This window comes from Callithrix jacchus, chromosome 5 (genome assembly GCF_049354715.1).
Source record: "Callithrix jacchus isolate 240 chromosome 5, calJac240_pri, whole genome shotgun sequence".
Lineage (NCBI taxonomy): Eukaryota > Metazoa > Chordata > Mammalia > Primates > Cebidae > Callithrix > Callithrix jacchus.
The window spans coordinates 13968333-13994040 of record NC_133506.1 but is presented as its reverse complement, the minus strand read 5'-3'; the positions used below and the strand labels follow the sequence as shown (position 1 = coordinate 13994040).

Below are 25708 nucleotides of genomic sequence, written 5' to 3'. Positions count from 1 at the left end.
ACTCCTGGGGTAGGGTTATGTGTGAGAGAGAGTGTGTGTGTGTATGTGTGTGTATGACAGAGGTGACAGAGAGGGGAAGAGAGACAGATTCAGTTTAAGTTTTCTACACAGCAAGCATGCTTTGTCTTAGAGGCGCTAAAGAAATTTCCTTTTCCGCATTTGTATTTAAATGAGGCACTAACTAAAATCGGGTTTCATTATCCTAAGCCTCAGCTCACACTTAATGAAAGAGCTGGTATAAATTATTTACTGAATGTCATACTTCAGGTTTTAAATTCAATATATTGTGATACATATGTTACATAATTTAAGAGGCAGACAAATTACAATATGGCACCTGCCCCTGTGTCTCCATTCGGTCATTTCTGCTCCCTCACATCAATATTTTAGCAGAGACCCTCCAGTTCTCTCCTTTAAAATAAGCCACTATCCAAAAACCCACAAAGGGAAGTAATCCATTTAACTTAGGACAAATCTCATATGCTGAATGATTTAACAGCTCAATTCTGAGCTTCAGCAAGTCACCGAAACATGTTGTGAGCAGAAGTATCAAATGTGAGAACAGAAAGTCTCCCCAGCCAGCTTCACTCTCCTTTTGCTGTCTTTGGGTCACTGCTCTTGGGGTGTTAAATTTTTTTGTTTGCACTTAACCCTCTCGTGGGCCAGAACCCATTCTGCCTGTCCTGCCTGCCCCTTTGCTCTCTTTCCTCTGTTTTCTTTTCTGTTAGTGATTATTTATTAGTCTCCGAGGTGCAGCCTAGGATTTTTCATGGTATTTCTCCCGCTTCCTTCAGCCCGTTTGGTCACTGCTGAGTGTTCAGATGGGAGAGTAGGTTTTGACATGTCCTGTTATGTGGAACTGGAGCAGTACGCTGGAAAAGCTATACAATTACCGGTTCCCTGGCATCATTTCCTCTCAGCTTTTTGGCCAGGAGGGACTGGCTGAAGAGGAAGTGTAGTCCCATGCTTAGAACACACAGTGGTGGAGAAGGCTGGGCCCTGGCTATGTCTCCTGGCTCTCCCACTGACTCCTTGTCTAAAAGCAATGTGCCCGTAGGCAATTTCTTTTTGTTTTCTCTCTCTCTCTGTTCTTTTCTGTTTCTCTCTCTCTCTCTCTCTCTCTGAAGTCAAGGTAAAAATCCTTTTGATTGCTAACACCCTCTCACCTGGCATAAATGAATGTGAGACAGAAAACAGTTCATTAAGCCTGCAAAGAATTAAAACGGATGTTTCTAAGGTGCTTTGACATCCTGAGAGAAATAGAGTACCCTTCTATTATTCCTTGGGGAAGCTGAATTTCTCATGTGAGCATGGTCAGAGAGAGCTGGGTCAATGGAAACAATTTGTATTTACTCTTCCCTTATCCATCTGTAATCACCCTGCCTATTTTTAGAGTAGTGTTTTCTAGAATTTTAATTGGTACACACATTACCAGGGGATCTTGCTGAAACGCTGATTTTGATTCGGTAGGACTGTGTGGGTCCTGCATTTCTAACAAGCTACCAGGCCACGCCTATGCTTCTGGTACTTGGACCACACCTACTGTGCCAGGTGTCAGAGAACTCTCCGCACCCCCAACTGTTTCCTTGTCCACACTGTCTAGACTGTCCTCTCTGGCCAGTCTTCCTCTTCTCTGCATTCTCCATCTAAACGTCCCAATCCTATATCCCATTGTCTGAGATCCTCTGTGCTATGTCAACACGACGAGGAGCAGTTTCGTGGCTCCAGAACTACTTTTCCACCCTTGGGTAAAAAAGTTCAGTCCTCTTCGAAGTTTGAGCCTACGTCACCCCCTCTTTGCTCTTGTCCCTGGCATTGTGATTTTGTTCACCCAGTCATTTGGTGGAGGCTGGCACCTGACTCATAACCATCATGATCCATCCACTTCAATCAGTCTACAACACGCATACAGTCTGCCTCTTCGATACCTATTCTCACAACTTTTTATTTTTTAAAAATAAAAATGAGCGTTACCTTTACTCCACTGCAGCTACTGCTTCAAGCACCACACCCCAGACTTGGCCACCAGCCAGAACTGCTGAGCATCAGAGAACTTAAACACGGATATCCTACCCCGTGACCTCCTGTCCTCTCCAGTCTTCCTCCCTCCCTCTGGCAATGCTTGTTCTTTCAATGCCTTCATCCTTGATGTCTCCACTGTCTCTTGACCTCTTGTCTTTGTGTATGTAACCCGGGTCTTCCATATGGCCATCCCAACTCTTTTCTTAGAAACACAATTTTCTTGAGTTTCTATTTTTCTTTCTCATTGCATCTGGAGCACCGTCATCTGCCCTTATTTTTCCTACACCTGGGAAACTGAATATGGCTAGAGAAAAATTACCCATTGTACCACCACAAATGCGTCGTCTTAACCTCCACTGGGCCCATGCACGACTCCACGATGTATTCATTCACAGATGCACAGGTCCTCGAGCCACCTTCTGAACTTTCACCTTCTCCTCAAAACTCTAATCCAGTCCATGTCACACCACTCATCTCAGTAAATAACTATGCTCCTAGTACACAAAAATTAGAGAAGCCTTCCTCGGTGAACCTTCTGTCTTCTACGAGCTTATCTTCATCGACATCGGTCTTCTCTACCCTCTCAGATGATGATGTGCCCTTCCTTTTAAGGCCAGACCCAATCACCTGGGCCTGATCACCTCTCATCTCATCCCATTTCTTCCAGGCTCAGTTCAACTAGTTCCACCAGCTTCCTCATCTTTAACCTCTGTTTCCCACCCATCTCCTTTTCCCACACCAGCTGCATGCAATATCTAATTCTCCTCTTCCGCAATTCTCCAGCCTCCTCTCCCACAATCACCCTGCCTCACACATTCACCTGGTTTCCATTCTCCTCACAGGTGACGCTCTTCCATGCCTTGATAATTTTGCTGAGGCTGTCTCTAAGTGAGACATTCTTTGCTGTACAGTCTGGAAAATGTCTATTCATCTTACAAAACTCCAGTTGGGTGCCTCCTCCAAGCAGGCTTCCATGTCTCCCACAGTCTTAGTCACCTTGCTTCCGGGTTGCCATCCATGTCTTAAGGTTACCATAGCAACCTTAATTTATTTCCTATATTTTCTCATATTATCTATCTGTGTGTCTGTCTCTCTTGTGGACCAGGACCTTTTGAAGTCAGGGACTAACGGCTCATTTGTTTTTGCCTCTCAAATGACTGGAACTGACTGGGCGCAGTGGCTTATACCTATAATCCCAGTACTTCCGAAGCCCAAGGTGGTTGGATCATTTGAGGTCAGGAGTTCGAGACCAGCCTGGCCAACATGGCAAAAATCCCGTCTCTACTAAGAATATAAAAATTAGCCAGGTGGTAGTGGTGCAAACCTGTAGTCTGAGCTACTCAGGAGGCTGAGACAGGAGAATCCCTCGAGCCTGGGAGGCAGAGGTTGTGGTGAACTGAGATCGTGCCACTGTGATCCAGTCTGGGTGACAGAGTGAGACCCTGTCTAAAAAAAAAGAAAACCATGACCAGAACAGTGCCTGGAATAATGTTGTTGAGAAATAAATATTGGTGAAATGAATGAATTAATAAATAGAAATCACTCATAAAATAAATGTATCATCTTGCATGCCACCTCAGTTCCAAATTGCTTTACTTCATGGACCTCTTTTGGGGCATATTTGTATTTTATCACAGGGCCAGCTTTCAAAGCTTACTTTAATAATAATAGTAACACAGGTAATAACATTTTTGATATAACACCGACTGTTTATTGAGTTTGTCTTAGGCTCTGTGCTAAATGATTCATATACATTATGCCGTTGAATCCTTATGACAGCCCTGTGAAGGCAACCTTATTATCATAAGCTTAGAGGCGAGGAGCTGAGGATCAGAAAGGTTAAGTACACACCGCAGGTCACATGCCCAGGAGGTTACAGAGCTCGTTCTGAACCTTTGCCAGGCTGGCTGAAGATGCATGCCCTGTGCACCACATTTGACTACCCTTTTGGCCCCTGGCTGTTCGTCTCTAGAGTCTGGCCTCTCTCCTTCCTGGTCACATGCAGGGATTTTCCTGGGCTTCTTCGACGTAAGCACCCTCCTCTCTGTCCAGCCTCAGAGCACTGTTAAAAGAGTGGCATTCAGTTCTATATTTGTCCATTTAGTCTAGACATGTAATAGTATTTCAAAGAAGCCTACGGGTTGAGAGAATTCATTTCAATAATCATTAAGTAATGAAGTGCTACTTAGCACTGTTTGCCTTAGATAGGGAGGACTCTGGAACTGAGGCGTTCTGTGGTTTTCAGTAGAATGCAGTTAAGATGATTGGAACTGTGGTGCTCTAGCTGGCCCTTTTTTGTTTTTTCGTTTGTCACTAGTGATGTTGTGTAGAATAGATTCTGCATGTTCACCTTCAACAAGGAATGAATGCCAATGCAGAACCAAGGCTGATTAGAAAGCCAAAGGGATTTGAGACCTGGCATGTGTGACCCTGAGGCAAGGAGCCTTAGTGACTCCTTTACCTGGAGACCAGAGGAGGACGTATTTTATTCATACATTGTCAGAGGGTGCTCTCTAAATAGACTGCTTTGAGACTCTGGAGAAAATCAGGTGAAAAAGATTTGATCCAGGGTTTACCTGATGATTCTCATGTTTCTTGTTGTCAGTTAAATTGGATATTTGTTTAATGCACAGAATTATAATAACAAAGTTTCTGCTGAAGGCTTTATAACTTGATCCTAAATAATTATCAGGGCCTTTTTTAGGACCATCACAATTTCTAAACTCTGTCCAGCTTTCTCTGGTCTATCATGTTATGTATTGCTGTGCCTGCTACAACGTTCATGACATAATAGCTTTAGATGATCATCCTTAAATCGGAATTTTATTTCCCACTCAACCCACATTTGAAGGCTGCATTCACTTGCCACAAATCTCTCACCCAATTAAATTGAAAGAATATATGTATAACTAACAATCTAAACATATGTGTGCCTGTGTTTCTTAAAACAATAAAATCTTAGTGGAAAAGAAGGTCAAATCATTTGGAATTGTTTAGACACATATTGGGGGTCTATATTATTAGCAGTATATCTTCTGTATACAATTCTGTAAATGTTATATGTTATTGTTGGTAGTGTTTTTTTTAAATCTCTGATACATGATAGAATCATATTGTAGAATTTTTATCTCCTCCCACAGGGTCATTTTATCATTAGAAAACATCCTTTGGTTTGTTAAATGCCAAGTACTCAAGGATGCAATTGCGACCATTTCAATTATCATTCACTTTTTTTTTTTTGAGACGGAGTTTCCCTCTTATTATCTAGGCTGGAGTGCAATGGCATGATCTCAGTTCACTGCAACCTCCACCTCCCGGGTTCAAGTGATTCTCCTGCCTCAGCCTCCCAAGTAGCTGGGATTACAGGCACCTACAACTAAGCCTGGCTAATTTTTTGTATTTTTAATAGAGATGAGGTTGGTATCAAACTCCTGACCTCAGGTGATCCACCCACCTCGGCCTCCCAAAGTGCTGGGATTACAGGCATGAGCCACCATGACTGACCTATAATTCACTTTTAAACCTTTTGACTTTAGACTTATTTCCTGTAATAAATGCATATAAAGCAACAATTTCTTTATTGGCTCATTTCAGAAAATAAGCACCTTCTCAAAAATACATATAAAACAAGCTTCCCAGACCAAGATAAACAGAGATCTCCTGAATGTCTGCAGGCAAAGGAAAAGACGGATGCTCTTTGGGTCCCTTCTAGAGATGGGGTTGTAGGATTTCTATGGAGGCGATGGCTGTAAGGAACCAGGTACAAGTCAAAAGCCACTCTTTTAGATCACAGGATCCCCGGGAGTTTGTCTCCCAGATAACACTCTGATAACTGTTGGTGTTTGAATTAAAACTAGAATGCCTTGCTCTTTACCCTCAGCACTAAGCCCTCTTTCTCAGTGTAAACAGGGCCTATGTGCCAGGGTTCTTTTTCCATCTGAGGTCAAAATATTTCAACTGTGACATCACCATTGGTTGTTGAGGAAATGATTAGGTTATCACAAATAAAGTCTGTCTCCCTGGAATGAAATGATGGAGTGAATGAAATGATGGAACAAATGAAAGCCCAGGAATAAAATGCTTGTCTCCTTCAAAAATTCTTAGCCTTCCATGTGGAGGGCCATAAAGATGACCTATGGAGAAGGAGGCTTTGGTTCAAGTTCTCTGGGAGAGAGGTTAGAAAAGTAGCGAATTAACCTGTCTGATACCTTATCAGTCAGTTTTGAGTAATCAACTAAGTTAACATTCTTGCCTTTCACAAATCATTAAATCATACACCACGGACCTGGAAATCTCTTAGTTCCTCCACATGAGGTATGGCTGGAATGTGAGGAAACGTCAGATTAGGAGGACTTTTCCCAACAAAAGAGAGTGAGTGATTCCCTTGGAACTTTAACCCTTTTTAATCTGAGTAAAGTCCTTAGCAGTTAGATCAGGAAGATAAATGAGGCAATTGCTCCTGGTTTATGACACTCTTTGATGGGTTAAGTTGAAACCGGATGGAATTCCACTAAGTTCTCAATGGAACATCGATGCACACAATAACCCACAATATCATGCACACAAATACACAACACAGGGCATACAGCTGTATTAAGCTTGGGTTCATTCTCCCTGGTTTCAGTTAAAGAGCAGCAGGAGGAACTGGCTTGTAGATCATCTTTTTTCTACCTTTCCTTTCTTCTCTTATCAATGTCCCGTCTTCTAGGGTTTGAATTAATGCTATAAAGGTTTACCCTTGCCTCAACTTCTCCATACCTCAAGGAAATTCAACACAAAAATGGAGATAATGAAACCAATTAGAAATAGCAGAAACAACAGCAGCAAATTGGGAAATACCACAGTGCCCAGGCAAGCATGTCAAGAAGACTTTTCTATCCTTCCACAATCGGTTCAGCTTGGGGCTCATTTAAAATTGAGATGCTGTAAATTCTTGCTGAATATTTAAGTATTTCCTTATCTACCGAATCACTGAGGATGAATCATCTGCTCATTTTAAAATGTGTAGTTTGAGGCAGGTGGATCATCTGAGGTCAGGAGTTTGAGACCAGCCTGGCCACCATGGTGAAACCCCATCTCTACTAAAAATACAAAAATTAGCTAGGTGTAGTGGTGCAAGCCTATACTCCCCGCTACATGGGAGGCTGAGGCACAAGAATCACTTGAACCCGGGAGGTGGAGGTTGCAGCGAGCCTGAGTGACAGAACAAGACTCTGACTCAAAAATAAATAATTAAACAAACAAACAAGGAAATAAAATGTGTAGGTATCAGAATTACCTGCAAAACCTTGAAGAAGTGTATGCTCTTATGCCAACACACAGAGCGGTAGCGTATGCACTCAAGCTTGCATTCTTGTCCCAGAGGCCAGCAGGGCCTAGGACAGCTCTCCTAAGAGATTTCTGAATCCCTGCCATGCTTAGCTAGGTGAGATTTGATACGATTTGACACCAAGGGCAACTCTAAAAGGAAGACAAATTTTAAAAGTAAAACCCAAGATGGTGTACTTTTCACAAATAGAAACTATGTCTTATTTATCTTTTTGTCTCTTTAAGGTGACTACCAAGTGTCTGGCACAAAACCTCCCTCAGTGTCTTGTTGGTGAGCTGAAGTTCTTCCCTGCCTTCTGCTGGGCAGAGGGCACACTAGTTGGTTGTATGAACAGAACCAGCTGCTTGAGATAATGCCGCTAGCCATGCCAGCATCCAGCCTGTAGGGCTACCTACCCAGTTCTGACCAAGACAGAGACCATTAGAAGCCTTCTTTCCAGCAAGGGGGAAGATGAATGGGTTGGGGCCCATATGCATGTAACAGTCCGTACAAAAGCCTGTACACTCTTACTTTGGCCAGTCTTCTCCCCAAAGAGCTGTACTTTGGGAATTCTGGTGTTTCATTTTAAACCAGAAAGACCACAAGGCTGGCACTTTTCTGTCTAAATCTTCCTCTTCCAAACCTCACTTAGCACATCCAAGAGGTTAAGGTTACAATCTTGAATTCTGCCTGAGTTCCCCAGGACCATTCAGATATTGTTTCAGTTATCTATGGCTGTGTGTGTGCCAAATCACCTCAGAGCACAGTGGCTTAAAACAACAATCATTTCATTGCTCATGATCCTGTGGGTCAGGAATTCGGGCAGGGCTGAGTAGAACAGCTTGTCTCTGCTTCACGTGGGATTGGCTGGACTAACCCAGCTGTACTCAGCTGTCGGCTGAGCTGGGCTGGGCTAGGCTGGGCTGAGCTGGAGGATCTAATATGGCCCTGGTGCTGGCTGGCTGCTGGAGTACCTTGGTTCTCCTCATGGACTCTCTTGAGAGACTTCCATGTGGTCTCCTATGCTCCAGGCCTTTTTCTCTACCTAGCCTCTCTCTCCAGATGCATAGCCTGGGCTTTTTCATGTGGTGTCTCAGAGTAGTAAGAGTTAAAATAGAAACTACTAGTTCTCTTAAAGCCTGAGTTTGGAAATTCCAGAGCATCCCTTCTGCATCATTCACAAGCTGGCGTAGTGTAAGGTTGAAAATCAACCCAGTTTCAAGAGGTAGGGAAATAGACTCCCCCTGTTGATGGGAGAAGCAGCACGCATATGCAGACTTGAGAGAAGTTGTGGCCTGTTATCTCTGTAGGCAATCTACCACAGACCCGTGGTTTTGGACCACTGACAGCTGCTGTTCTCTGCAGCCATACTGATATGCAAGGTAACCCTTGAATTCTTGCTTTTCTCAATCTCAGTTTCTCTCTTTACCAGACCAGCTATGTGATATGCCTTAGGTAACCCTTGCTCACTCAAGACATGGCCTGGGGCATTCCTGGTATAGATGCTCATGACATCAGTCACCATTCATGTGATGGAAGGGGAGCTTAAAGCTTATGCCTTCCAAAGACATCCAGCCACTTCCTAAGAGAACCATGCTGGGGAGTAATTTCCACTCCCTCTCCTTTATCTCCAGCCTGATCTTCAGTCTAAGTCACCCTGCAAACATTTTTATGGACGTGGCTCATTGGGTCTTACCCAAACTTACTCTCCCAACTCAGAGTTTAAGTGCCCTTAAACACCGAGCTGTATGTCCCTGCCCTGTTCCAAGATCTGTGGTGACAGCCTGTACTACCCATTCTTTCCCTGACATCTATGTCTTGGTTAAAATGCTTGTGTTGCATGTTGCATGGGGTAGAGAATAGGAAATGACCACTGATTAGAATGATTGGTTCCGCCCCACTGATCCTTTGTCCCTGTCCCCCTTTCCACAACGTTAGGCCATATTCCAAGAGATGATCTTTGTTCTCTATTGAGAAAGGCTGTAATTGACACACCTCTTAGGATGCTTTTCTGTATCTCCAAATGGTTAAAAGGTCACATTACATATTTTATATGCACCTTCAGGCTTTAGTACAGCATTGTGATTGGATGAGGTTTACAGGAAAATAAAAATCAGGATGCCATCAAGGAAAACACAACTAAATATTGTCTAAAAATAATATGCCTAATCTGCATTTGAAGACAAACCTACACTGCATATCAATTTCACATGATTAATCTATTACTATTTACATGGTACTGTGATTCTTAAGGGTCATAGACCATCTTTGTTAGAAATATAAGGAAAGTGGGATAAACTATTCCCCAGAAAAATGCACAAGTGGATAACATTTTGCATTCATTTCAAGACATTTGCCTAACTCCTGAGTTTCATTAATGAATTTCCTATAAAGAATGTTAGATGCAATGGGAGGTAGCCTTTTGGAAAATCTCAAGTACAATGAAGATCAATTTAGAGTAATTTTATTGAGAATTATATGGTCAGGACACATGTATCCTCCTTAAGCATTCCATTTTAATTATTGTCTCATGTGGATCTTATTACGTAGGTGACCTTCTGCCCTTTGGTCATCTCCACCTTCCTTTCGAAAGAGCTGATGGAAGTATCCTTAATAACCACGTAAGCTTTCAAGCCGGTGCCCCTTCCTTGGGGAAGGAAAAAGCTCTCTTAATCTATGGCTCACATGAAGTACGGTGCTGAGTTTTGTAAGAGGAGGATCCTACCCTGAAGGGTTTTGGTGACGATCCAATTTTCACATGAGCATCATAAACTGAAATTACCAGTTGCTATACATCCTGTCTATTCTCCTATTCAAAGAGATACACAGTCCTCTAAGGAGACAGAAATAAATGCACAAAAGGTCATGTGTAGTTTGGGCATTTCTTGGGCCAGGTACAAAGTCCATTTTGATGGACAACGTCAGTGGATGCCTTGCTCTTAATGATTTACCATTGCCAAGGAGATCTAAGTAGAGTCATGAAATGTAAACTGAAAGAATCTGAAAGTAATTAAGATTTCTTAAGACGTAACTGAACACCACATTTTGTGTATATAATTCAAGTGCACTGCCCAATTCAATAGATATCCAATTGTTAAGGCAGCCTTCACATACCACATTTTATTAATTTGTCTCATTTCTACATTATCATGGGTTTGAGCCTGACTATGAAGAGGAAAATAAGATAATAACACCTTGGGCAGGTAGAATGTCTTTTATCAGTGATCTCAAAACATCTCATAAGCATTAATCACTTCTGAAAACACGCTGGGAGGGAGATGGGGCTATGACCATCGTGCTGATGAGGAAGCAGATGCTGGTTAGGGATTGGTGACTTACAACAAACCACAGGATCTTGACAAGGTCTGGAGGAGAAAGGAGGAAAAATGGCCAACCCCGAGACAGAGCCTTCAAGCTACTTCTTTGCCCAGCTTGGTTCATCCATCAGCTGCCAGTCCACTCTGCTCTGGCTGCACCCATCCTCACCACTTCCTGTTTCCTTCTTGTCTGATTATCTCTGGTCTCACCACCAGGTAATATATGCTCCTCTTTGAAGCAGATAGTGTTCAAGCTGAACTTTATAAGCTGGGCTTCTTGCAAAGCAAATAAAAAGAAATCAAGGGAGAACTAAGTACCATGCATCTGTCAGGCCTTCCAAAAGATTCATTTACAACAGCCTGGGTTGTAAATCTCAGACTCTATCAAACCTATCTTGGTCCTTGAAGACTTAGTTTGGAATGAGTTGTCCTTCCTGTGGTCAGTAGTAATAAGATACTATCTGGTCCCGTAAGGTTCTAACACATTGGATGAAGAACAGCTAATTTTAGCCTTTTGTGTTGTATATCCCACAACATAAACTAGGTGAGGCACTGTTAAGAAAGTAACTCCTGATCACTGGGCATGCTCACTACGGTTTGCTCCTTCTTATTCCCTTTATCTTCATGAATCTTCTCATTTCCCAATCACACTCAGAAAGACACATTCAAGCCTCTGTCCAGGATTAACATCCAAGTCAGAACAAAGTCATGCCATGAACACACACAAGAACCATCTTATCAAGGAAAATTCTAGAAGTTCCTCAACATGTCACAGCTCCTCTGTGGACAACACCCTCCTCTCTAGTATTAATATATACATTTTTTATAAAGCAAAATATATGTGCCACTCTGGATATTTCTGCTTCCCTCTCTTCTCCTTCACCTTCTTCAAAATAGGCAATACATAAAGATGAAGTTTTAAAGAATGATAGCCACTGTAGAATGAAGTGTGGACTACAAAATAAAATCATGATAAGTTCGTTCCATGCCACGTCACTAGAGAAAAAGGTTATACACAACTAGGGGAAAAAAATCTTTTTTTCCATTGACCCACTCAAAACAAGCTATGACCTCACCAGGGCTGGATATCTGGTGAATTCCACTAGAGTATCATGCTCTGGAATTTAGGAATTAGAGGAAGGGGCCAGAGGAAATTTTAAAATAGACCTAGAGGGTGGTGAGGCCTGGTTCACAGATCTGCTGCACTGTGTAACCCACAGCCCTCTGGGAACTGTAGCAGTGATGTGTTTTACTTTTCTATTTTGAGCCTGTGACTCACATTACAAATATTGACTTCTATTTCTCTATTAGCATCAGATTTTTTCTTGAATCCTCCAAATTGACTTTGACTATAACTTTGGTTAATATTAAACCTCTTGGGTCAACACATTTTTATAGCTGTGAGCTGCTGCAACCACATGGAGTGGGGATTGGCAAAGAAGCAGCGCAACCAGGAGCAGGACACGGAGAGGCTCTTTCCAGGCCTCCCTCCCCCGGCCCCCGGACTACCCACATGCTCCTGCCAGATTCATCTTCCCAAAGCACCAGTGGCATCATGGTTTCCTGGGTAAAAGCCTTCCATCTAGTACCCCTTTGCCAACTGAGGAAGATTTGAATTCCACATCCAAGCACTCCAGATATGGAAAGGCTTCTCTCTCGCAAACCCCAAGGACTTCACCCAAACAAATCACTTCCATATACATATATCATTTTTCCCTTGCTTCAATACTCCAAGCACTCTGAGCCTTTCTTTTGATACATAAGTCATCCATGAGAGTACATAAATTCTCAGCTTCTGCCATCTCCACCATAGGCTTTGACATACTCACCTTTGTACTCTCCAAATACCTAGTACCAGAGAGCCAGGCACCAAGGAGATAACGAATAAACCTTTTCTGAGCTGAATTCTGTTTCAAAGTTTATCTATTTCCTTTAAGCACATATTTAATAGTGACATGAAGTAATAAAAATAGCTGTACTGCAAGGTGTTAGAGCAAGATGTCTCAGGGAAAATTGAATGATTTTTGCTAATACTCAGCTAAAAACAAAAACCACACATATTAGTATTATTTTTCACCTTATCTGTAATAGTAAAACAAATCATAGCCAGAGTGGTAATAAGCATGAGATTATAAATTATAATACAATAAAAATAGAAACCCACAGAGAACACAGCGTCCTAACCATCCTTATACCATGAATTCTTTTGAGGATACACTAAACAGAATCAGAGCATGAGATGTATTTTTCACTTGCCTCCACACGTTTTGTAGTGGGTGATTGTTAAAGAGAAAACAATGGGAAGGCAGGAAGAGGATACGGAAAGCAGGAAGAACTGGAGAAAAATTAAAAAAGGAAAGGAATCTAAAAAGCCAGGTATCTCACAAAACAGAAAAGACATCATCCTTGACAACATAAAGTGGATTTGACCTCTCTCTTTCATGGAACTGAAAGCAACCAGATAAAGTTCAATCCCTTTGTTTGCAGTTGAGAAAACTGAGGAGGGTGGGGGGCAGGAGGCTAAATTATTTCACTTCCTCAGGGTACAAGTACTGTAACTGAAGGTAGACATTTTGGTCATTCTGGTTGGACATCCTAAGCAGGTTAGTTAAAAAATCAAATGGAGCCCAAGTGCTGCTGATAGAGTCCTTCCAGTTGACAAGTGTTTATCTTGCCCTTACTCGATATCAGATCCTGAGGAAACAGGAGGAAACTCTTGATTTAAACAAAATTCATTCAAGAGTTAAGATATGCCCTTTTTATTCTAAGGGACTGAAAAATAAAAGCCTGAATTACTCTGAAAGTTGGTTCATATGTAGCTTTCTCAGCCATGTTAGGTAAGTCCTCTAATTGTTCACAGGTTTGATAAATGTCTAGCTTATATATTATTGCCTCTGCCCAATCATTGACTGTCGTTTGCTTCCCTGATCTGTGATTCATCTTTGTGGTATTTCCAATCAATTGCCGATATATTGGTCTCTTTGGCAATGTAGGCCAAGGCGTGAGTGCAGTTGCAAGATGGCTTTCCTGCCCACTGATCCATCTCTCATCCACTGTCTAGGGTTTCTGCAATAAAAATAGTTGACCCACATGCAGTTTGGGCCTTTCATCAGCTGCCTTTTTTTTTTTTTTTTAAATCAAGTTTGCTTTCTTGAGACACAAATACCAGTTTGGTTTCAGAAATATAAAGGAAGCAGGAGGCTATTTTGTCAAATCAACCTCTCTAGAAAGTATGTGAGTGATTTGTGTGTTTTCTCATGGTTTGTAATAATGGACAAACAGGGGGCATATGTTTCCATTTGATCATAGCCCTGTGGACACTGAAAGTCCGTATTTTCCTGTTGCTAAAACTTGATGGAAACAAAACTAAATTAAAAAAATCCCTCAAAAGGAAAGGAGCAACACTTCTCTCATGACTCATTTTCAATGTCAATAGAAAGATTTGTTTCCTCTGAAGGAGCACTTCAAAAAGGAAAAAGCAACTAAAAATTCTAAAGCGAAATGAAAATCCCACTACATATTTTATTATTGTAAAGCCAAGAGAAAAAAGTGTTTGTGATCAAAATATTTCTTTCATTCGTTTGTACATTCTCACTCTTTCCTCCTTTCAAAGAAAACAACTGGACCATCTTCACCTTCCCATACAGGCATGTGTAATACATTTGCGATAAAACTAAAAACTGAATATTCGCTGTAGTTCGTTAGGAATCAAGTCAGAGGTGAGGTTATCTTGCTCCAGACATTCAATGTTACGCATATCAACTTAATCCCTGACTATGTCAACTCCCCTGTACAGCTTTATCCGTTTTAAATAATATTGACAGCCACAGCCACAACAACAGCTAACAGTTAGTGAGAGCTTACTAAGCCTCAGGCGCTATAGAAGCAGGCCAAATGTAGATGTAAAACAATAAAGTTTGAATTGTTAGGAAACAAACACACTTCTGTGCCCAGCACTTTGGATTTGAATTGACTTTGCTTCTCAGAGCTCAGGAGAGAAAGATGGAAGGAGATGAGTTCAGGGAGTCATGATGACGGGTTCTGAAGTCTACTGAAAAGACCAGGCGGAGAGTCATAGAGAAAAGGGGGACACTCCCTCCGGGGGTCACCCCTCACCATTGCGCCCCAGTACAAGGCATGTGCCTGCCATTTAGTGTGTTCTGTAGGCATTTGCTGCATGGAAGGAAGTCTGCTTCTCTCCTGCATGCCAAAGTGATTTCTAGAATATTCGTAACCTCTGCTCCTAATGGACATGGCCTCCAGGATAAAAGAAAGAGAGAGAAGGTAGGGGGTAAATTGGAGTACTATCATGAGCACTTCCGCTTAGTCTGATTCTGCTTTGGAATATTAAAAAGTTGGACCAAATTGGGCAGATGGGTGTGCCTGCCTCTCTCTGGGCTCAGGACTTCTATCTTCTAATGTCTGTGGTTTCAAGCTTGCCACAAAGACTTGACAACTTCTCACTTTCAAACACTAAATGGGGACAATTAGCCTGTGATCTATGTCGGATTAAATGCTCAGCTTCCATTTCCTGATTTCTTCCAGCTCACGAGACCCGCAGGCCAAAAATATACTCTCCCTCCTGCCCACAAGGCCGCAGAGCCCCGTCATAGTTCCTGTCCTCTGAGTGTCCTTCCCGTTTTTGACCCCTTTTGCTATCACAAGCTTCTTTCCTGTTGTGCCTTCTAATTCATCAGTTAGCACTGGCAAAACATCCAGCAAAAAGCTGTGTCTCTTGTGCTTTCTGCATGCTCTGTCCCTATCCTTAAGTTTCCATCTCACATGTTAACTGGACTCCCTGCCTCACTTTGCCCTTCCTGCGCCCCACACCTATCACTCAAAAGAAGACACAGCTTCAGACTTCCCAAGATCTTTACTGTGCCGGCCATTGGACTAAAATGTCCCTTAAATCAGGCCATTTCCCACTTATCATCACATGCACACCTCATCTAACAGGAGTATGGCCATCAGCGTGTCATTTCCAGGTCCTACTTCCAGGGAGTGACCTTTGATGGTAATTGATCATATAAGTGCATCTATGCTAATATGTTATTTTTCCTTGAGATAACTTTGCTTTAAGTAGGTGGGAAAACATACATTTTCAAAGGTTATTTAAGACCTAATGTAATAGTGGGGATTTTGGCACGGTGAAAAGTCAGGGGCCAAAGCTTGTTGGAATGCCTCCCAACCATACCAGCAGGTAAAGGTTAGTGTTTTAAACTCTGATTATGTTTCCTGCAGCCTCAGCCTTTACTGCTGCCTCTCTGCACTGTCCTCTCTGTGGCCCTCAGTGAGGACTTGATAAACCATTGACCTCAATTATTAAGTGTGGCACAGAAACAATATTAAACCTGACTCTGGGTTCCCTGTTGAGCTATCATGTGTCTCTCAGCAACTTGGCAGGGACCTTTTTCTCACCCCATGTCCTTCCTATTACCCTGTAGCATGTCCTGAACCCTCCAAAGCAACCCCAGAAACTCAACTCCAGCTTCTCAAGAATGAAACTGTGGGACACCTGTGCTGGTAATTTTGCAGGTCAGCACTTAATCAACAGGCTCCTTCCTGCCCTAGTGTTCTGATGGTCACCTGGGGTCACGAGGTTACTCTTTCTATCACTAATCACTGCTGATTCCTGGGAAGCAGAGTTGAGCCGCCCAAAAAGGAAGTTGAGTCATCCACAAGCAAAGAGTTGCTTTTATGTTTTGCTTTGTTTTAAAAATCTGAGTCTTAGAGGAGTCTGGATAGGGATTTGGAAGGGTCTTCCACCCTCCGGGTCAGCACAGCCTGCAATTCCTAGGATACCTGGTTGCTGCATCATTAACCAAAAGAAACTGAGAAATTCCATTGACTATTAAAATTACAAAAGCAGATTATATGTATTTAGCAAACACATTGTGACATGTATGTCTTCTGTGTCATTTACTTCTCACAGTTACCCAGTGAAGCAGGTACTGTTATTATTCATCATTCTAGAGGTGAGAAACGAAGTAGAAAGGCAGTGACATACTGGTAAATGCTCACAACTGACTCAACAGGCCAAAAGGAAACAGAGAGAGGAAGGAGAGAGAGAGGGAAGGAAGGAAGGAAGGAAGGAAGGAAGGAAGGAAGGAAGGGAGGGAGGGAGGGAGGGAGGGAGGGAGGGAGGGAGGGAGGGAGGGAGGGAGAAAGAGAAAAGAGAGAAAGAGAGAGAGAAGGAAGGAAGGAAAAGGAGGAAAGAAAGAAAGAAAAAAAGAAGCCTTATGTGTAACATTTGCCAGTTTCTGAAGGGGTAAATCTTCACTGCGTCATAGATTTTTTTTTTGAGGTGGAGTCTTACTCACTCTGTCACCTTGATGGAGCGCAATGGCTCAGTCTCACCTCATTGCAACCTCCGCCTCCTAGGTTCAAGTGATTCTCTTGCTCCAGCCTTCTGAGTAGTTGGGACTACAGGCACCTGCCACCATGGTTTTTTTCTTTTTGTATTTTTAGTAGAGACAGGGCTTCTCCATGTTGATCAAGCTGGTCTGGAACTCCCGACCTCAAGTGATCTGCCCACCTTGGCTTCCCAGAGTGCTAGGATTACAGGCGTGAGCCACCACGTCCGGCCCATCATAGAAGATTTTAAATTACCAACACGATGCTGGTGAACACAGAGTTGGGAGCGATTTGCACAATCAGCTTTCTTGAGTTGGCTCCAGCACAACCTTCCAGACAGAATGGTTGTTACCTCCTTCCTGTCACAGAGCATGTACCTGGTACAGCTGACATTTGAACGCAGAGAAGGCTGGCTCCAGATTCCATATTCTTAACCACTAACAAAGCACAGCTAGAGCCAACTAGCAGGGCCCCCTCTGATTAGCAGGTCGTTTGGAGTGCTTATTTTAATTAATCAGTTAATTTCACAAATAAACACAATGGTATTTGTTGGCAAAGATGAAATGGCAACATGTCTTGATTATTTTTGTCTTCCCTGCCTCTGAGATAGTACCAGCATGTTTTAGGCACCCATACTTGTTACTGGAATTTTGCCGAGTTTAATAGGCTGGCATTAAAAGGATGTGGGATGTTCTTCGGTTAAGTCCTTAGAGGATTGAAGATTAGTGTTCTGGAGATGGGGCAGGTGGGAGTTGAGGATGGGGGAGCTACATGTCAGAGTGTAGAGACTGGCAGAGTGGGGTAGGGCACGACGCCATTGGAGTCAACGTTTCTCACTTGCCTTTTTCCCTAGGCTGGTACTGCTGCTCAGAACTCTAAGTGGAGTAAGGTTGGGGACACCCTACCTGCTGATTTGTCTTCTTTGCTGCATTAGGTCGCTGATGAGTCACTCTGCTTTGGCTTTCAAGAAACAGGTGGAGACAGAAGAGGCAGGGCCCCCTTTGCAGATCAATGCTAGCAGCTGCCTGAGGTATGAAGCTGGAGTGTGCGATGTCTCATGGTTTTGCCTCCAGATCGAGGGATCACTTCACAATTTCACGCTTTCAAGGTGAAACTGCAAGGCTCTGCCACATGTTATCAATTTGGCTGACCTGAGAAACAGAGGGATGGTTAGGATGCCCCTGTGGTACGCCAGTGTAAAAACTAGTTAAGGCATAAGCTATGATTGGGCAAAAATCCTTACATGATCCCTGGTGAAAACAAACCCTTCACCTGGGCCAGACAGACACAGCACATTTGCCCACATGACCTTATTTGGCCCTCACTAAAACCCCGAGTAGACCTTTTATTCCCATTTGTCAAAGGAAGAAACCCTTAAGTGTATCCTTCTGGCCTGGCAGGAAGTTCCTAGTCCACTCAGATGCTGAACGTTAAAGACTCTGTGGTCAGGTTGAAGGGAAGCAATGGGGCTGAGCCACCAGGAGCTAGCAAGAGCAGGAGCCTGTACCATCCCCAGGTGTAAAGCAGAGGGAAAGGGGTAATGCCACCAAACCCAGAAAGCTGCAGCCACCATGGGAGGGAGGCCACTGCCTGGGGCCATGGCCATTCTCAAAGCCGTGATCACTGTCAACACCAGACCTGACCTGAAGGAATGTAGGACAAACACTCCAACTTCTCTCTCATGTCACAGAGGTGAGGAGGCACAGGAAGTGGGCCCCTAGGGTCAGCCTTCTGGGTACAGAGCAGGACAAAGAAGGGCAGAGGATGCATCTGAGAGGACACATGGAGAACAGCCAGTACGTGAAGTAACTTCACTAGGCTCGCAGAGGGTGTGTCTGCCAGGAAGGCCTGAGAGGGAACACAGGCATCCTGGTGCAAAAGAGAGAGCCAGGAGATGGGTCCAGAGTCCATGAGTCCATGTGGCCTTGACCAAGCTGTTCCTTTGGTCTCAGTTTTTCACCTCTAAAACGGAACACTAGATTTGATTCACCGTAAGACATTGCCACTTAAATAGTCATAGTTCTTAGTTTCCCCCAAATAATACTCTTTGCATCACACCTTGCTGAAACTGGAGTTAATTTCCCTCTTCTCTTCTTTTCTCTCTTTTAATGTAAAATGCTTAGGGCATATTACACATGAAACAACAAACACCACCACAAAAGGGGAGTGTTTCTAAGTCACCATTTGTCAGCTCAGTGAATGGAACTCATGAGACATGAGAATTCCTGGTTACTTGAGGTGGCAGCAGAAGTTACTATTGCCTGGCTAGGAGTCCTGCTGCACAGCCCTGGCCTCCATGTTTACTGCAGGGCATGGGGGCTTCAGAGAGGATGAGGAGGCTAGCTACCCAAACAGTGTTGGTGGGAGAATGGTGGAAGAATCTAGACGTATAAACACACACACACACACACACCTGGGGCCACACACAATCTATGCAACTTTCCTGGACATATTTCTGGGATGTTCGGTGTGTGCCATATTGTGATTCATTAATACTATAAAACAGAGGCAGCATGGAAGCGTTTGAGGAGTGCCGAAGCTCTTTAAGTTTTTTGTTTTTATTTAGCCATTAGGCAACCTATTTCACAATGAACAAATTCAGGGAGATGGAAAAGCCTGGAAAAAACTTGTATATGTAGTAGAAGTTCAGCCTGTTCATGTCCTAAAATGGAATCATTCATAACTGAGAATGTATGTAAATGATATGAAATAATGATTCTGGAATGGGTCTGGAATGAGGCTGGACACCCGGCCTTCTGGGTTATTCTCTTGCTGTTTAACTCTCCTTACAAAGGCAAGAGAGCTGACATTCTTACAATCGTTGTACTGCAAAAGGAACAGTTGAAAAACAAGCATTCAGTGAACAAACACGTCTGTATGTGGGTTATGTACCCACTTCTCTGAGTATTCTGGCTGGCAGGCCCACATACCCTTTTGGCTCACCTGAGGTCACCTGCAGTACTTCCCAATACACAGATGGCCTCCCGTGTCTCTCTGCCTGAGGTTGGTCTCTGGCCACAGGACTGTGCTTGACCCACATGCCAAGGCACGAATGCCCTATGAGCAACTCTTAACTTCTGAGGGATGGGAATCCATATGGCAGGAATACCGCAAGCTCTTTGCGGTATGGCTCTGAGCATGTTCCACACAGTCTCTTAGAACAGGGCTCCCTGGCCCCCCAATGCCAGTCTGTGGTCTGTCAGGAACCAGGCTGCACAGTGGAATATGAGCAGTGGGTGGGCGAGTGAGCGAAGCTGCATCTGTGTTTACAGCCATTCCCCATTGCTCACATTACTGCCTATGCTCTGCCTCCTGTCAGATCAGCCAGGGCATTAGACTCTGATAGGAGAGCAAACCCTACTGTGAACTGCACGTGTGAGGGATCTAGACTGTATGCTCCTCATGAGAATCTAATGCCTGATGATCCGTCACTGTCTCCCATCACCCCCAGAGGGGACGGTCTAGTTGCAAGAAAACAAGCTCAGGATTCCCACTGAATCTACATTATGGTGAGTTATATAATTATTTCATTATATATTACAATGTAATCATTAATATAAGGTGTACAATAAACATAACGTGCTTGAATCATCCCAAAAACCATCCTCTACCACTGCAGTCCGTGGAAAAATTGTCTTCCATGAAACTGATCCCTGATGCCAAAAAAGTTGATAATCACTGTCTTAGAGGGTCCAGGGTGGGATTAAGCCTCAGTTGCCCATAAGGGTAAACCACTCATCAACTCATCTGGCCTTCTTCCTTCCCTTTCTCACCTTCCTTCCCCACTGTTCTCCCCAGAATTACCTCTCAAAACACTGCCTGCAGCCAAATCCTTGCCTCACACTTGCTTTGGGGGAACTCAAACTAAGATAATGTCTTTGGGCAAATTAGAAAATGATGCCCCTTCCTGCAGGCCAGTTTGCTGCATGTTGGGCAGAGCACAGGCTGGGTTCCAATGCCCCTCTGTCCTCACCACGCCCCTTGTGCAGTGAACAACTTACACCACTGCACACAGGCACTCTGGTATCACAGACCTAACTTATCTAATGTAACATGAAATAAGTTAGTGCATGCAGAAATGATTACACACAGGTGTGCTATGCATAGTAGTTTCCTTCCTCTATTTGAAATGCTCACAGTGGTTTTTTCAATCTTTTTTATTACTTTTTAGCTTTTTCTTGATCCCTGCCTTTTTGATGCTATAAGTCCCTCACATTTTTGTGGGGAAATGAAGATTGTTTTGTTTTCAAGGATCATATACACTTAAAAATTTGTTTAGAGGGTAGATTTCATGTTCCGTGTTCTTACTATCAAGTAAAAATGCTTGTGGCTGAGTTTAAGGTTGCGGGTGAAGTAGCTGAGATAACCACCGGAAATGGGGAAGGAGAAGCTGTTGAGAGAGAATGTTGCCTTGAGCCCAAGGCAGTTCCTTTAGGAGTGACCCAAGAGCCCGGCCAGCCCATGAATGACGGCTGGAAAGATCATTCAAGGACACGCAGCTTTGCCTACGCTGGGCCAGTGACTCGCCTACTTTACCTGAACTGATTCGTTAACTCCGTGAAACAAATGGCTTGAATGATATTTTTGCCCTGAATCAACCACTTATTTGGACCTCTTGCAAACACAGGCTTTCTGTGAAATAAGATCAGGTAATGTCAGCTCTGCACCGGCAAACATACACAGACTGGTTGCAGAGCATGTTTTGGGAGCAATGGCAAGAAAGTAATTTAAAGTTTGTTACTGTTGAGAAAAAAAAAAAAGATAATTAAGCATTTATTATTCGAGCTTAGGAAGGAAAGTAGCCACTTGCCCGGGAGGGAGTGACATCAATCTGAAATGCACGGTTATTTGTGTACCTGTTTAAAACTGAGATTTGAATGCCTGGTAATGGGAAGATGGAACAAATGTTCTTTTTATCCAGTTGTTTCAAACTTGTGTGGTTAAAAGACACATCTGCTTGGATGCTGTTCCTCTTGGGATTGCCTGACCTGGATTTTAAAAACCAAAAGCATTTTTAGCTGGATACGATCATTAGCTGGGTACCATGCTCTGTGCAGAGGGGGAGGACCTGAAAGTGGCCTTTCCTTGAGTTGCAGTGAAGCCTCCCAGGGGTGGCATTGCAGAGCTCCAGCGGCATGGGGTGTGAGGCCAGACGCAGTGTGTTCTTCTGAGGATGGGTGATTGATGTGAGCAAGCTCAGAGGCCCAGGAGTAAATGAGTCAGCAGCAGGGAGCAGGAGCAATGAAACAGGGGTATTCTCTCGAATCCTTGCTTATTTTGGGACAGCCTGATGCTCTTCTCAGAGGGAGCAAATAAAGCATTAGTGGAGGGAGACGCGCTTATGTAACTCATTTCTAAAGCAAGTGGGTGACGTCACTGAAGGAATCAACACCTTAATTAAAGAAGTTAAATAGAATTGATGTAAACACAGCTGGCCTCCTTTCAATGTAGACTCATACTATCCTTAGCTCCACCACTAATTAGCTGTGTGAACTTGGACAAGCATGCTGGGCCTCAGTTTCCTCAAATATACAATGAGCAGGTCATCCAAGGCAATGGCCCAGGTACTTTCCAGATCTAACATCCCTCAATTCTATTGAATATAAAGAGTGGCAGAAGTTTCCACAATCATTGCAGCGACAATAGTAGCTAATATTTCCTGGGCCCCTCCTACATGTCAAGCACCATGCTAGAGACTTTCAATTGTAGTCTATCCAAACACACGATCTCCTTGCGTCCTTTTAAGAACCTCATGAGGTAGGTAGGGAACATTATTATCCTGATTTTTGCCTGTGGAGAACCTGAGGCCATAAAAGATTATGGGCCTTGGACAAAGTCACGTAGTAAGTAGCTGATTTGGTCAGTGTCTCAGCAGGAAAAAGATGACATGTTCCAAAGGATTTAACTGAGAATAAATATAGGGCCTCCTTATGGATTCGTGGGCAGAGCTAAAGCAGCCAACAGGGAATAGTCAGGCACTGGGACTGTCAAAAGCAAGGGAGCACAAGGAGACATGGGGATGAAGTGGATGTCACTGGAGCCTGGGGAAGGCAGAGGCCAAGGAGACGGGACACCGGCCTGGAGCTGGAGCCACAGAGGAACGCAGCCGCCAGCAGAACCAGAGACAAGTAAGGAGGAAAAAGAGGAAGAAATATCCCAGCCTCTCTCTCTTATTGCCCTCCTACATCCTGCTAGACCTTTTCATTGCCTATAGACAATCAAAGCTAAAGGATAAAGGAGCCAGAGAGGTCAGCCTCTTGGCATAACAGCAGGGAAGAGAAAAAGAGAGAAGAGGTCTGGGGACTACATGGAGAATAATCAGCAACACGGAGCCAGGGCTGTAGCACTGCTCTCTCTGAGTCCAAAGACCTTCCAGCCGGTCCAGCTAGATGACAGATGTGTAAGAAGACGTATTGCATATTGGAGACTATAATAAGATGACTGGACCTTGAGAAGCTCTAACTTCATTGGCAATGGCTCCATGGTCCTGGTCATCAATGTTAATGGCATCACAACAACTCCTATCATTGCAGCCTCACTACGTTTTGGGTTTTTCTCCTGAAGACATATCAATGGATTGCTAGTGCTGCAGGAATGGGAATGTGAGGGGGAGGAGGGTGGAAGGTCATTCATTACTCATAAGTCTTTTCATAAATAATGCAATAATATTTAACTTTTGTAAGTTCCCACAAAGAAGCAGGCCCAGATACGCGCAAACACATGGGGTTGTACACTCTTTGGTCTACTACTCTTTCTCTGGTACCCAATGTACCTTCAACCCCTGTGTATCCACCTCTCACCTCCTAAGAGACATCACCATAAGCCCATTTCCATGCAGTCATCTTTTGCACACGCTACTCCCTCTGTCTGCAACAACCTCTTTCCTCACTTAGTGAAACTAGATTTCTTCTCCAGGAAATGAATCAAAGTTCACTTCTTCACTGTGAAGCCTTCCTCACTTCCCTGTTCACTCCCTTATCTACATTTCTTTGCACTAACTTGTATTTGTATTGCCGCACTTCAAAAGTGTAAATATTTCTGTTTGCTTCTGCTGTGGACTGTGAACCCATGAGGAAAGGTGTTGGTTAAAAACAATAAAAGGAACAACACTAACATTTATTTAGTAATTACTAAACAGCAAGCACATGCATTAGTTTAAGTAAGCCCCACAATAAACCTAGGAATTGGGTGTAATTTTTATTTTCATTCTGCAGATGTAGAAACTGAAGTTGGGAAAGATTGACTGGTCTAAAAGGTCACCTTGCTGTATTTATAGACGTTTCAGATGTTTATAGATGTTTTTATAAGTCATTCAAGTAAATGTGCTCTCTTAAATAAAATGTATAAAAAGTACAGAAGAGTGGGCATAGGAGGCAGTTCTGGCTACGAAAGGGTCGGACAAAACATATCAACATGTATTTTTTTTGAGCAACTACTATGTACCAAGAATGGATACTAGGAACACAGTTTGATAAAGTAGTGTAAATATTGAAGCCTTCTATTCAAAAACTTAAATTATGAGCCTTTTAAAAAAAAAAATAAAAACATAGGAAGTAAAAAGAATTGAACTTTACCAGGAATGTTTATTTCTTTTATTCACACATACATTATTTACCTTGGGAAAATCTGATTAAATGTTGGCATTTGTTAATTCTGAAATCCTACTACGTGGGTATTTGCTATATATAAAAGCTTATTTTTTTCAGCTCTCCCCAGTCTCTATGTTTTGCCAAATTGAAAATACACAGAATACTTACATGATATTTTATATGTAGTCGAGGATAAATAAATATTTGTCAGTAATAATGAAAATAAAGAGGCAAGCTATTAATACAAAAAATTAACACAGAGCAAATGAAAGTTCAGACAACAAAAGCTGCATGAATTTCAGAGTCATCATGGAATATAAAATATTGTCTGGTATCTGAAATACATGTTACATCAAGTTCTAAACATATCAGAAACATAATGCTTCCGGGTCTTGAAAAATATTCTCAACTAAATAATAATTCCACAAAAGAGTCAAGGATATTCAATTCTGAATCATTAAACACGACATGGCAATAGTATGTATTGTTTCATGGCAAGAAAGAATAGTAACGACACCACCACAAAATCACTCACAGACTAGGTTGCTGATTGCTTCTCCTGGCTCTGAAGTCTTTAGGTGGCCACACTCTGTTAAGTCTGATTTCACTCTGACTTTGTGTTTGTGTGTGTGTGTGTGTAGGGGGGGATGTGCATGCATGCGCACATCTGAATTAGTGTACACACATGGCGCCAAACTAAATGAGATTGCAACATTCTCACCAAATGCATGTGAGACCAGAAGGCTGATCCGAAGGTGCCCACCCTCCCATGTGCACAGATTGAGTGGAAAACTCCCATCCTCACCTGCATATTTTGTCTCTATGGGACTGTAATTCTGGACTACCAAAAATAAAAATAGGATTTGCTTCTGGTTTAAGATTCAGGAAGGTAACTACAGGTTGATGTTAAGTGTGAAAGAATCATTTAGAATGTTCGTACACATTTGGCAATGTATTACATTATATATACCTATGCGCATACGTATATGTAATGTATATACATATGTATAAAGAACATATATTTTGTCTCCATAGAGACAAAATATGTCTCTTGTGTGTGGGGGGGGGGGGATGAAATTAAGCCTGACAGAAATGTGGGCAGAAGGAAGAGGCTAAGG

At 42.9% G+C, this 25708-nt stretch overlaps 1 long non-coding RNA gene across 9 annotated transcripts in view; it reads right to left on the bottom strand.

Moving 5' to 3' along the window:
• Positions 1-25708, bottom strand: part of LOC118153561 (uncharacterized) — a 103456-nt gene that overhangs the window by 47514 nt on the left and 30234 nt on the right. For 5 of the 9 annotated variants that reach the window (XR_008481208.2, XR_013536321.1, XR_013536319.1 and 2 more), the window contains 3 exons: positions 17907-18152; positions 3874-4084; positions 3347-3468 (listed from right to left, as the gene is read on the bottom strand). This is a non-coding gene — a long non-coding RNA (uncharacterized LOC118153561). The remainder of the gene's footprint in view (positions 1-3346; positions 3469-3873; positions 4085-17906; positions 18153-25708) is intronic. The other 4 variants (XR_013536320.1, XR_008481207.2, XR_013536322.1 and 1 more) reach the window with 2 other exon arrangements.